This window comes from Planococcus citri, chromosome 4, assembly GCF_950023065.1.
Source record: "Planococcus citri chromosome 4, ihPlaCitr1.1, whole genome shotgun sequence".
In the NCBI taxonomy this organism is placed as follows: domain Eukaryota; kingdom Metazoa; phylum Arthropoda; class Insecta; order Hemiptera; family Pseudococcidae; genus Planococcus; species Planococcus citri.
In genome coordinates, this window is record NC_088680.1 from 448,258 (window position 1) to 462,376 (window position 14,119).

The window sequence follows — 14,119 nt, forward strand, 5'->3', positions numbered from 1 at the left end:
TCGTAGTCATCTTCTTATATTCCAGTTACCTACAAGAGAAGCTCTACTGGTGCTGCTGCCTGCTTCAGCTCTGGACCGTCTCCGGTCTCCCAGTCCCATCATCTTGGTTGGCGCGTCGACGGCAGCGGCAGTTTTGAGATGCCCATGCCCTTCGCCCTTGCGCCGCCGGCCGCCGGCCGCACCGTATGCGAGTCGAGTCGAGATGAAATCAGCATTCAGCCTTTCTTTCTGTCTTTCTGTGTTTCTCTGTCTATGTTTGCATGAATGCGAGTATGAGTCACCGAACGCGTTAGGTACCTTGTCAAAACATCGATGCGAGCGTTGTTAGCGTTCATTAAACTGGCCTATAAATGGACGAGTGTCGCGATAAAAAGAAAAACAAAGTACCGAGTACCGAGTGGCGAGTGGCGAGTGGCGAGTCGAGTATACCTGCAATCGCAGGTACCTACATGAAAGTAATCTCATCGACGACGTAATTCGTAATTGAATAAGCATCGTTTCAGCGTGGTTTCTTTTGCAACTTCTATGCTATAAAATTATCACTATCAGTTGAGATTAAACGCGAACGCCAACACGAACCGTGGGCAATGGGCATACCTATACATATTACGAGAATTCGCAATCATTGCTTAGGTTTCTGCAAGCGAAGCAGATGCTTCGTTGCAAAAATAAAATATGCTCGTATTCGAAAGATCTATACACGATAGTCTCACAAGATTTACCCGAGTACTGTACACTGCAGTATACACCCATATTTAAACACATTACACGTTACTAGCGCATGTGTGTGTGCGATGAGAACATTTTCATCGCTGGAATTTTTAAAATTTGCTCAATTGCCAAATATGAAATACATATGTATTTACCTCTACCTCTGCTTCTATCTAATACCCTCGTAATCGCGTCTACCTCTGAAACGTCATCGACAGATTCCTATATAACTTGCGAGTATGACTATATAGATGTACGTAAAACGTAAACCAAATAATGTCAAATCATCAGATAAATATGACTACTACGTATAAGAGTACGAGATGGAAAGACTCGATCTCGAATAATTCGAGAAATACTACGTACTACGTGTGTTGACGTCTAGACCTACCATGTACTCGTATTCGACATTCGTATGCAAACGCATGCAGCACTTTACTTACCTAACAGTAACTTACTATACTTGCCTACTTATTGTATACTTGGGTATATTTATTGGTTGTGGGTGGTGGTTGTTGACGCTTTCAAATTACCAGTGATACTTATTTTGTATATGTACTAATACATACAATACGTGTATGATGTATGGCTGATTGTAGTAAGTAGCGGCAACACCATCACTAAACAAATACCCGTAATAAGCGTCGTAATGCCCGCAGTCTTTTCATCTCACCGACTCATTATAAAATAGTATCTAGTCAGCGTCGGTATGGTCAAGCGCATACACGCTGATTTCCATTTCATGAAACTACTTTTTTACAACTAATTTGTCATTTGTTTTACCTAGAAAGAAAACAGAATGCTCGAATGTGTCCGGTACCAAACTTGAAAAAAAAAGTTTCAAAAATTTCTGAAAAGCAAAACTGAATTTGCGTCTTTTTCATAGTTTGGGCTTTGAATTCATGCAAAGGGGGGATACAATACTGCGATAGGATGATTAGGATTATAAAAACAAATTCCAGTTCCTATACTGTAACCCTATAGTAATTGCAACCCCCCCCCCCCCCCACCTCTAGAGGAGGTCAGCCGAAATCACAGATTTTGCTGTCCAACGTAGGACTCGAAAGCGATTTTTTGAACTAGATAAAGCTCGATCGAAAGAGCGTACAAAAAATTAATCATCAGCCAACATTTCAAGTGATGAAGTGCATTTTTCAAGTTTTGATGAATTTTTGAAAATCATATTTAATTTAGTCAAAAATGAGGGAAAAAATCAAAATATTACCAAATTGACCTAGAAAGCTGAAATTTGGGCATACTCTGCCAAATCGATTAGAAACGGTTTTAAATCGTTTTCTGGAGCCTTCAGCAGACTTTCGAAAATTGAAATTTCATACAATAGCTCATCAAATAAAGTTGAAAATCTAAAATTTACGCTGCACTCGAACTTGAACAAGCTATTAAGTCGACTGCTGGTGAGTTTGAGTAATTTTGGTGTCTCCAGCGATTTTCGGTAGATTTTTGAAGCTTGAAATTTCAACAAAATTTCATCAAATGATGCTATTGGAAAACCGAAATTTATTCTGTAAACTAATTTCAGTGCGCTATCAAGTCGACTGCAGATAGATTTCAAGTCGTTTTGGAGCCAGCAGCGACTTTTTGGAAATCACTGGAGCCTCCAGTGAATTTTTGAAACTTGAAAATTCTTTAAAATCTTATCTCTCAAATGGGATTCTCGTCATGTCATGAAAATGCACCAAATCCTAAGATTAGAATGTAACGTAAAGACTTTTTTTGGATTTTATCTATGTTTTATTTTCTGAGAATTTGAAGATTGAATTTTTTTTTCATGGAAACCGACTACTTTAATTCCTAGTTGGGAGTAAAGAAAATTGCAAGAAATTGTTTCAAAAATATTGGCCAATTTGGAATTTTTGTTTACCCCATGGCCCATGTAGATAATGATAAATATTTTGCAGCAAATGACTAGAAATTCGGTGGGGGAGGGGGTCCTGAGAATCAGTCTTGAGTATTTGAAAATAGGTATCAAATTTTTATTCATTTTTCAAATTTTCAGTAAAATTCTGTTTTTGAGTTTAGAATTAGATATGTAGGAAGGTAGGTAGGTAGGTGGAGGTATATATGTACATACTCGTACATGTTATTCTTATGCAATGTTGATGAATTTCTTCGATAACCCCTTCCAAGATTCCTTAATACATTGAGCTATTGTCCTGAAAAATAGGCACAAGTGTTTCGAACAATGAAGGAGGTGATTTATACAAAAAATTAAAAACATTTTAGGCTCAATCGAGCACCAGTACGAAGGGAAACGCAAAAAATTCTCGAATAGCCTCATATTCTACGATAGCTCGATTTTTTCATGAGAACAGAGGTTTATACGAGCCAAAAGGCAAAGGCAAAAGTTAATGAGGAATTCTATGTACGTTCTCGAGTACATTATGAAATAATTTGTATCTACTTCCTAGTTTGTATCTTGTTTTATTTTTCATTTGCGTTGTATCGGAACTCGGATGATGAAAAAAGCGAACGCAAATCTTATTGCTGTCGAGTCGGCGGCGCGGCGACCGGCGACCGGCGACGGCGCATAGGTAGGTATTGTAGGTAGCATCGAGTGATTGCCCTTGTTACATCGAGAAAGCGCTTGAGCGCTCCACCTATCGCGTAGCTTGCCCACCAATGATGAACTAGCTTTTTATTGTACGATATTTCATTCGATACGCTGTACCGCGTTCGCGGAAATATGTAATTTAAAATGGCGTATTGGCGTTGGCACTGGCACTGGCACTGCGCTTCTAGAAAACTTTCAATCTTCCGCTATGTTGTTTATTAACGCCACCGCCGATTTGGCGATTCTTATAATTGAACATGCTCAACTGTTGAATGAGCATGTACTCGTATTTTATGCAAAATGCTTGACATTTTTGCGACACACCTATTCCAGTATATTCCTATTGGACAATGACTTATTTTTCTTTGATATTTGAGCTAGATACAGGTACCTAGTCAAAGAGAAGTTATACTCGAGTCTATACTAATGAATGATTAAAAAATTTACACCAATTTTAGTTTCGATACAAATCTCATTCGTTGGTACGTAGAAGTAGGTATACGAAATTTGGTACCTACGAATGAAAACTCCAAAAGGAATTTCGTAAGCATGGGAGGCATTCACCACATCCCATTGAAAGGAAACTGAGGGTTCAAAACTCAGAAGGGTTCCGATTCCGCATCCTTCAAATCAAAATTTGCCTATCACGACCCTTCTTCGAGTTAATTTCGTAATAATTCAACCTAGATGAGTGCAAAAATCCCATTACTTTCAAGATCCGACGGGGAGGATTGCTGCCAATTTGAGATTATTTTGTTTTTTCTCTTAAAAACAGGCCAAAAATTCAGTTTTTTCGACCCGAATGATATGACTTATTACCTTTCTTTGGACCAGATTTGCATGAGAAACTGCCAAAAATTTATGTAAGGTGCACCGGGGCAAGTCAGAACGATTTTTCACAATTTCAACTTTGACCAGCTGTTACTCCCCTTCTAATGAACCAATATGAATCAAATTTATTATGTAGGTTCCCATAAGGGTTCTTAACCTATGGTGAAAATTTGAGCGCGATTGACACAGTAGTTTTCGCTCAGTGGAATAAAATATAAACGGTTCTGACTTCCCCCAATTGGGGGAAGTCAGAACAGGCAAAACTTTGCAGAGGCATAGATCACAAACGGAGCGTCCTAGAAAAATTGCTCAAAAACAAAATTATAGAGAATTTAATTCTCTTTGAGATCACTCTCATCAAATTTTCACTACGACGCACGGTTCGTCCGCTATATGCGAAAAACTAAGAAATAGAAAGTCTGCATTTTAGAACAAATTCAAAACAAGTTCAAAACAACAACAAAATACAATTGAACCAAAGACATCTAAAATGAAACTGAATCGCGAAAATTTTTACGCCGTGATGAAGTAGGGGTAGTACCCTCAAGTCACCTTTAGTGGCACTTCGCCAGATATAAACCTCTGCGTGCTAGAGCAAGTTTTCTAACTTACCCCGAATTCCAACTTCCCCCGGTGCACCTTACTTATTGTCAACATTTTCGTGTAAATTTCGACAAAATTCCGCAAACTCCTTCTCACCGCGCCTAAACTTGATCCGTGTAATTCTAAAATCGCCATCAAAATCTTGTCCGGACACTCTAATCCAAAAAACCGTATTTATTTGATTTTGGTGTACTCGTATTTTTGAGAAAAAAGACACTTTTTTTTTTTTTTTTTTTTTTTGGCTCCCCATAGTAGCGCACCTTGTTTTATTTTCAATCGCTAACTATGGTTCATCGCCGATCTTCTTATATACAACTTAACTTAACATAACTTTAATAAACTCAGACACTATACTTTCAGATGAAAAACCTGAAATTTGAGGCAGTCATCGTATACTCGGATGTTGAGATTGAAAATTATCGCAAGAGTGGTCAAACCGCCCCCCCTCCCCCTCTTCTAAACCCCTGCACCCCAGTTTTGGTAAAATTTAGTAGTGGATGAAATGTCGACAATAAGTAGGCTATCAAAAATATAGTAGAAGGTATAATGGAGGTGTTTGTGAATAAGATACGAGTAAGGTTCCATAAATCTAGTATACTTTTACTTATGTACCTAATTTGTTTATTGGAGTATGAGTTTGAAGCTTAGAAAATTGAAATTGATTTTCGTTATTTATAAAGTTTGAACGTGTGGATTAAGCTGATGTATAGTTTACGGAAATGAGCTAATACATATTATTTAGCATTCTGTTCTGGTTTTTTTTCATGTATACGAAATCTCCTCGATTATTTATGTATCTGTATACTTAATTTATTGCTTTTATGAGCGTGTGCTTTTACGGTATGTATTGTGTACCTCTACCTACCTACCTACTCGTAGGTATGTGTATGGATGAAAAAATCTTCCCTCGTGTGTCGTGTATGTGTGTAAGACGTAGAGTAGGTATACAGATCATACCTAAATAACTATAGGGTATGTAGCCATAGCCATACGTATTACTCAATTACATATAGATTAAGTATATAGATGACTTATATGAAAACGTGATAGCCGTAGCCCGTGTCTGCTGTACACATAGCTGTAGCTGTAGCTGTACCACGGATTTCAAGGTGGTCCGATAGTTGAAGTAGCTAATTTTTAAATTCAGGTTATTAATCTTTAATGATAGGTACGTTTAAATCGTTACCTAGGTGGTCTTTTATTACTAGTACTCCTAGTTGTACTCGTATCTCGTACGAGTATACTCGTATGTAACTACGAGTAAAATAGCGTAGTAATATGGCAGCGGCGGCGAGTGGAAATGCTCAAGCTCATGCATGCCCATTGCCCATGTACCTGTTCCTGTGCACCTAAATACGTTATCTCTATAGCATAGCCATTAATATGTACAAATGCGATTGTAGTATGCGGCAGTGTGGCAAATTGAATACGCGTGCGTGTACGAATAATAATCGCTTACTTATTATATACTTACTTACGAGTGTGTACTGTGTAGTGTGTAGTGTTGGTTGCCGTATTTGCCAACCACGGGCAGCCAGACGCGATAGCTTCCTGTTTCGAACGTTTAACCATAAGTTGGGCCGTTGGGGATGGCTTTTATTTATATGTGTTACCGTTAATGTGTTTACTCCAGGTAATGTATGAAATAACTAGTTATTTCATACATTAACGAAAAAGTACTTAATGCAAGTAAATTGTTCATAGTTCATCTAGGTAATGTATGAAGAATCTAGTTATTCTATGAAATAACGAGGTGTGATCAGTTAAATCATGAAATGAGCTGTTAAAAATTGAAGTTTGCTGGAACCAAAAGCATATTTCATGGAGAATTTTTTGATGTGGCTAATACAAACTGCACCAGATCTATAAATGAGAGTAAAAAAAAATGAAATTTTTGAATTTTTCCAAGTTTTTGTTCAGCATTGAAAGAGGTGAAACTTTTTTATAAATTGAGATAGAGAGGCGCGGGTTTGTTGTACCAAAAATGTCACATTTTTCAATTCAAGGCAACTGATAGAAAGGATATGTCATGAGGAAAACTTTTTTAAGTTTTACAAAAGCAAAAAAATGCCAATTTTTAAACACGTTTTTCCAATTATTTCTCTTTGTACAACTCTTCCTGTTCATCTGGCACAGTTCTTAGCCATATCAAAAAATTCTACGTTGAATTTGCTATCGAGCCCCGCAAACCTCAACACTATACCTATCAGGGTCGCTAAACGGTGTAATGTTGAAAGTAAAGTACCTACCTACAAAAGTGAAAAAAACGTTTTTTTTGGGTGGCCAAAAATCTGTCCCTGGGGGCTTGGAGGTTATTCTGTGGCGGGACACCCTGTTCTACCTTTGAATTAAACTTCATTTCTTATATTTTATCGCAGTTCATTCATTGATTTCACACTTTAACCATACACACCTCGTGTATGTATGAAATAACTAGGTAAAGTGTAGAAAAAAATTAAATTTTACACTTTCTCAGGTAATTTATGAAATAACTAGTTATTTCATACATTACCTGGTGTAAACACATTAACGGTAACATATGTACCTATAAAAATTATGTTTTGAAATCCAAGCCCCTCAAATTGAAAATGAAAAAAATCCTATTTAAGTATGTATCCCAAATTCTTCTTGAACGTTTTTTTTTTTTTTTTTTTTTTTGTACCTCTCTTCTGCTTCTAAGCTATTCTGATGTCTTCGTATGAAGCATTACCAAAAGTTCAGAAGACAAATTATTATTTACAAAATTGATTGGTAACATTTTCTTTTTTTTTTTCTTTTTGAAAATTTTCCTTTTTTGGGTCAGATTTCTCCTAAGTCACCCACTTCGCAATGAAAAATCGTTCTCGGGCCCCCAAACAATATTGGCATTCTTGTGTGGAGTCCTTCTCCTTCCCCCAAAAAAGGGAATAAAAATCAAAAATTGACGTCTTTGAACAAATTTTTTTTCCTTCCTTTTTTTAAAATGGCTTTTTGAAGAATGGAGATATTTCTCGTCAAAAATTTGGCACGATGGCATATACCTCCTTAGTCCTTATCTATCGTGTTTTATGTATCACGTGGTAGGAAGGGGTAGGTACATTCCTTGGAATATTGTTCATGGTGCGCGACACGACGCGATGGTGAGCAAAATGAACCGAATACATATAATGGGAGATGGACAACGAGCATCGGGAAAAGAGAAAATAAAAAAAAGAATAATAATAAAAAAAATATCGCGGTTACTCTGTATAGCGTCGCGGTGCCGCGGCCGTCGATAATTGATAATTACGGGGCATGCTATATCTATCGTGTTGGTAGATAGAGGTATACTTTGGTTACCTATTGGTTGGCGAATGAGCGGTCAGCAAAAAAACCAGTAATTTTCTCCGGTACGTTGCGTCAATCTCGATGCCATTGTACTTGAAAATGCGAATGAGACCAGAGCAGGCACCAAGAGCGGCGCGGTGCGGCGCACGGCATTATAAGCGAAGCGCAGTGCCATGGCGAACAAAACCAAAACCGAAAACAAGACTATTCGTATCTCGAGCAATTGCAGTGCAGAATGCTGGCGAGAAAAATGACACGACGCGATGCGCCAGCAGCCTGAGCCAATCTATGGCACTATGGGATACGCCGGACACCGTAGCCAATTAGCTAACTATCCCAATTAGATGTCATATAGACGGACGCAGACGCGACCTGAGGATGGCGTGGCGTACTTTTTCCTTTGCCATTATTACTTATCGCTAACAGTTACCTACAGTAGGTATAGTTAGGTATAGGTACATTACCGATATCTACGAGTGTTATCTACTGATCTACACTACACCCAACAAAAACGATGCAGTGGTCATCTTAGTCGTATAGGCAAACTTGTAATTGTCACAGCTGCAGCGTAGAATTAAACCTACGAGTAATACTGCCTCCTGCCCCACGGAACTGTCCTAAAGTGCCAGCTTCGAAAATGCGCTTTTCAGCGTTTGTGTCGAGTAAAAGAAGCCAAAACGGCACGAATACCTACTCGATTCCTTCAATTCAACTATCAATACATCAACAACTACTGGTTTTGGGCTATTGTGGAGCCTCTTGAGGTCATCGACCTTTGACCCGTCTGTCCGGCTTTCCAAGGTCGTCTGTCAGCTTTGCTGGCCTCTCAAGGTCATTGACCCGTTTGTCTACCTGTCTGGGGTCTTACAGAAATTTAGTAATATTTGTTTCAAGTTTGTTAGAAGTCAGATGTGGTATCTTACAGTCCACTTTCAGCGAATATAACGTAATATAAAAATTCCAAAAATTGTTTTTTAAAGTCTTATCTATACTTAATGACGAGGATTCATCTCACATGTGTTTTCCAGACCTTTAAAAGTCAGGCATTGTGAAGAATCGAACAGTTTTTTTTTTCAAATTTTCAAAAAACAGTGTGACGCGGGTCAGCGTGATAAGAATTTTAGGCAAACCCCTGGTTCAAAAAACTTATCCGTGTCAAAAATGCGTGTATACTTACTTTCATCACCTACTCCAGATACTGTAGAAGACATCTTATTGTCGAAGAAACTGCTGTTGATGTATGTACTTCCTCTAAGAAATTTTCTGGAATTATAAATTACTTACAAATTAATCCGAAATTTTTCTCGGTAACAACCGAAAACGGTCGTGGGGCGGCATAAACACCGGCCGAAGTTGTAGATGCTGAAGTCTTTTTTTGGGACCCTTCACAGCGATATGATATTTCTGGAGAAAATCAAACTGTCCAATACTTTGTGGTTGTTGGTGTGTGGAAGGGAAATTTGAAGAAATTACGAGTATTCTCATTCGCCGGCCTTAAAATTGCTTTTTTGAATTTATTAGTTTAGCTCTCGAAATTTTCTTTGGTCACCGGAGTTTTACGATATGCCGTTTCGATCTAGCTTGTTTTCGTCCAATTGGAGAGTGTGTTCAAAGTTGTGTAGCATACGTAGGTACATACTATTACGTATGTACTTACTCGTATATTGTGCATTACTTATTAAGTTATTAGGTATAGGTATACGAGTAGTATGCAGTTGTATCTAGTACGTTTGCAGGGCGTTAGTGTAAGTAGCAAGGTATATGGATGTGAATTGTGAGTAGATGGACCTCTCCTCTGGCTCTATCTACTCGTACTTAGTAGCAGAATCTACGTAAATGCCTATTGACCTACCTATTACTATTACCCTGCGATCTACCGATAGTACAATTCGCGGACGCGCGAACCGGAATGACGATGGATGGCGATGGGATGGCGATGGCGTGAAGCCGGTTCTTGACGATTGGAAGCGTGCACGGTACGCGTACGCGTACGCGATGCGAACCGCGAACCGCGAACGTGTAACCTCAGCTATAGCAACAACGGCAGCCCGTAGAGAAAAGAAGCGAGAGGAGAAGAAGAGGAAAAAAAACAAACCAAAAAGAAATCATTTAAATAGGGAACAGAGAACAGCGTTCGCGTTCGCGTTCGGACAAGTGTCGGCGTTTTAATGTCGTACTCTGGTACTCGTACCTCCCTACCTCTACCTACCTACTCGTCTACTCAACTACTCTCTTACGAGTGTACGATAGCGTGGGAAAGCACGGCAGGTGTTCGCTATTAGTGGCTACTGTATTACCTACTAGTTTTTATCTGCAATCTCGAAGGCTCGTAAATCGTCTTCTCAGATTTACGATTAACAATTACGGCTTCAACCGTAGCCACAGCCACGGCCTGGTCTAGGCGACAACAACATTCGGCTACTCCGTTCCTCTTCCTATTCCCCTTGCCGCCTCCTTCAAATTTACCAATAAAATAGAATAATAAAACCTAATCGAAACAAAAACAAAACCTGTTGCAGGTATAAATACGAGCAACTATTAAATTATATTTATACACGTATTATACGCGCACGATATACGTATGCAGATTGCTGCTGTTTCGTTTGCCGACCGGGGTTTGCTGTCCCTCGTTAATTAGCTCGCTCGAATGACTAAATAATAGCAGGTTGCGCCGCCATTTATTCAATTTACTCTTAGTATCAGTATTGCGCACGACGCACGACGCACGACTGATTCGATTCGATTTATTGAGTTTTGGAAAAATACGAATCAACTTCGTTCGAGTCGCTTTCTTTGAATGGCATTGTATCTAATGGTTTTTCATCGAGTGTCAAAATCAAATCAACCTCTCATCTTAGATTTCGATTAACCAAATCCATCAACTTCCATTTGTACGAAAAACCGTGATTTTTCTTTAAAAACTTTCCTATTATTCGATAAGTCGCGTGACTTAATTTTTGTACAATTTTTCCTTAATTGAAGAAGGAGAGTGCCCCTCAGACCCTTACACACTGAAAATAATCATTTCAGAGCTCGTACTCGACTTCATTACCTAATTAAAGTTGCTAAAGTTACTTTATATGACAACGAAAAAATGACGATAATATAAACTAGATAATAGTGAATAATTTTGCATAAGTATAATTATCTACCACGCTTTTCCTGCTCTTTTCTAACTGGCTACATTGCCTTTTCAGCGTTTTTGCCAAAAAATGCGAAATGTCTCGCATTTTGTCAAAATCGCCCGAAGTCTAGTTTCTTGCCCAAAATTGCTAAAAATTGCGATTTGGCGATAAATTTTAAGAATTGTCACTTTTTTGTCAAAAACTGCCATCAAGTCACGCTACATACCCTACTTGCAAAAAGTTGCGAAAAAGTTCCCATTTTTTGCAAAAATGCGAGAAAATCAATTTTTCTACTATTATAATTATAGTTTATTGCCGAGAAGCCACGTTGTTTGCAGAAATTGTTTACTCATTGCTTTTCTGTCAAAAATGGCAAAAATTCTCGCTTATTTACCATCAGCATTGCTGAAAAGCTACGCTTTTTTGATGAAAATTGCTAAATAAAAAAAAGTCTTCTCTTTTGCGAAAACTTTTAAACTCTCGCGTTCTATCAAAAATGAAGTCTCGTGTCTCGCTTTTTACTCGAATAGAGTCGAATTCTCGATTAAATTTCAACGATTCGATTTTGATTGTTTATAGTGCCTTTTTTAAAACATTAAGGTAAATTTAATAATTGAAAAGTCACGTTTTATTGTTTACGTTTTGTATGTAACTTTTTTTTGCTAGTTTTGGGTACTTTTTCGAACTTTCTTAGTTGCTTTTTTTTTTTTTTTGGAAAAATTTCTGTTCAACTCCTCGCGTGAAAATTTTTGAAATTTGTCTTTGATGCTGTATCTTACGAGGTGTGATAGAGTCTCGCTCTATGGACAAGCGACAAGCGTTGATATCAATGCCTGCAAAACGTTGGCTATGCGTGCCTGATTTTTAAACGTCGAACAATTTACATAAGCGAGATTATTTACGGCGCAAGACCCGCCGTATTCGTAGTCAGAACATACGAGTAGGATAGGGTGCGGTGCGACGCAGCTCGACGAAAACGCTTTGAACACTACATAAAACCCATACTGCGTACACAACTACCACTTACCAGTATGTAGGTAGTACGTAGATCTGGTTACATTGTACGATGCATCTTTATACTTTTGCTCATCGTTCGAATAATAATCATCATTTAACCCTTCTTCTCAGACAATGCACTTTTGTCAGTTTGATGTGATTTTTTGCATCAACACTAGAATAAAAATAACTTGCGCAATGTGACGTAGAAAATCATCGTTGCAACTTGATTTAAAAATTACATCACTGATCAGTGATCACGCATTTACTTTTCGTCATAATTATGTATTTTGTATATTTTTTTACACCATGTTACGGGAAATTCTCTTATTCCAGCGTGTCCCGAATGTCGATTTCTCCCAAAATTCGAGTCAGATGATGTCCTTTGACCTATAAACTGAGTTCGTTAATGTTACGTATATTCTGAAGATTTGATTTTTCTCAGCGCAACCTTATTGCGCTGTGGTACCTCCACTTATTTTCTTATTTCTATACGTAGAATATCGATGCCCTTTTCACGAATAGGTATCTCTCATTAACGTATTATTTCGTCGTTTATTTTGTTACAGGACCGAAGGTAAGCTGCATTGTTCGAAGCTTGAGTTATGATTTGTAATGACGAGTTACTGTACGAGTAAGTTATCGCTTACCATAATATTACGCATTTTATTCGTTATTTTGCCGAAAGCCCTAGTTCTTTGAAATCACTTGTGCTTACATTTTTTGCGCATCAGAAATTTGAAGAACTCGACCTAGAAAAATATTCCAATTTTAAGACCACTTCTATCCCTATAACTGAGTATAGAAGTAAAGTTTCCTATCGTGCAGAAATTTTTTTACGCGAGTCGAAATGTGAAAAACTTGATTATATGCAAACCGTATATTAAAGGTACGCTCCAAATTTCAGTTTGAAAATTTCTAGAAGTTGTTGAAGATTTAAATCTGGCCCTAGAAAAAATCTAAATGCCATCCAACCGAGATACGAGTATAAGAACTCTGAAATTTTGCGGCAACTTGTCTTCAACTATCTTAATGGGGGGGGGGACTTGTGTCGTTGACGTTATCGTGACATTCTGGTACCTCCTGCAAATTTTTGAATTTTTTGGAAAATGGAGAAGGACACCTGCATCTACTTTTGAATGTTGTTCCGATTTTTGTTTCGCCATTAGGACACCTCTCTTGTCAGTAAAAATGATGATCATCGCATTCCCCCCCCTAATTTCTATAAAATTTGGTTCGATAAATTTTTGGTTACCTATTAAAAAACGTGTATTATGCAAAAAAAAAAGTCGACGATCCGAATGAAAAAGGCCAATCAACTCGTATATTTATGTATGTACACAAATAACATAAACTATCAAATACCTACGCCTTAAATTAACGCTTTTATTAGATTTGAAGTGAAAATCGCGACACCTGTTACGGTGTTTCGAGTGGGTGAGGTAAAATTCTGAAAAGGTGAAATTCGACGCGTTTATTAAGGCTGTTGTAAAAATATATGTACCTAGTACCTATACGAGAATGTATACTTAAGGGAGGAGGTGCGTGGTAATACTCGTAGGTCTAAACACGAAGATGATTCATCGCTCGTCGAGTTGGAGTTGGATTTAAAGTTAACGCAGCCCGCTTATTATTCGGCCACCTGTTATTTGGAATTTTTCACGTGCAGTTTGAAAAGATCGTGGGAAAATAAAATAGGGGGATGGCTTGGTTTAGGTTGTGACCATCGTACGTGTAGATTTGGATTTAGATTTTTATGTACCTATTCGATTTCGTATTTGCAATTCGCAGGTATAATCTGTACCTAGTTTTCTATATATTTTTGCCATTTGGTTCTCTTTGTGGTGTGCGGTCATTGAATTTGCTTATAACAAGTGCTTGGTTGCCAAAGGAGTTGGTTTTACTCGTAGATGCACCTGCACGCGTATACAGGCACAGCACAGGTGAGTGGTGGCATATCTGTATTCGGTACTGT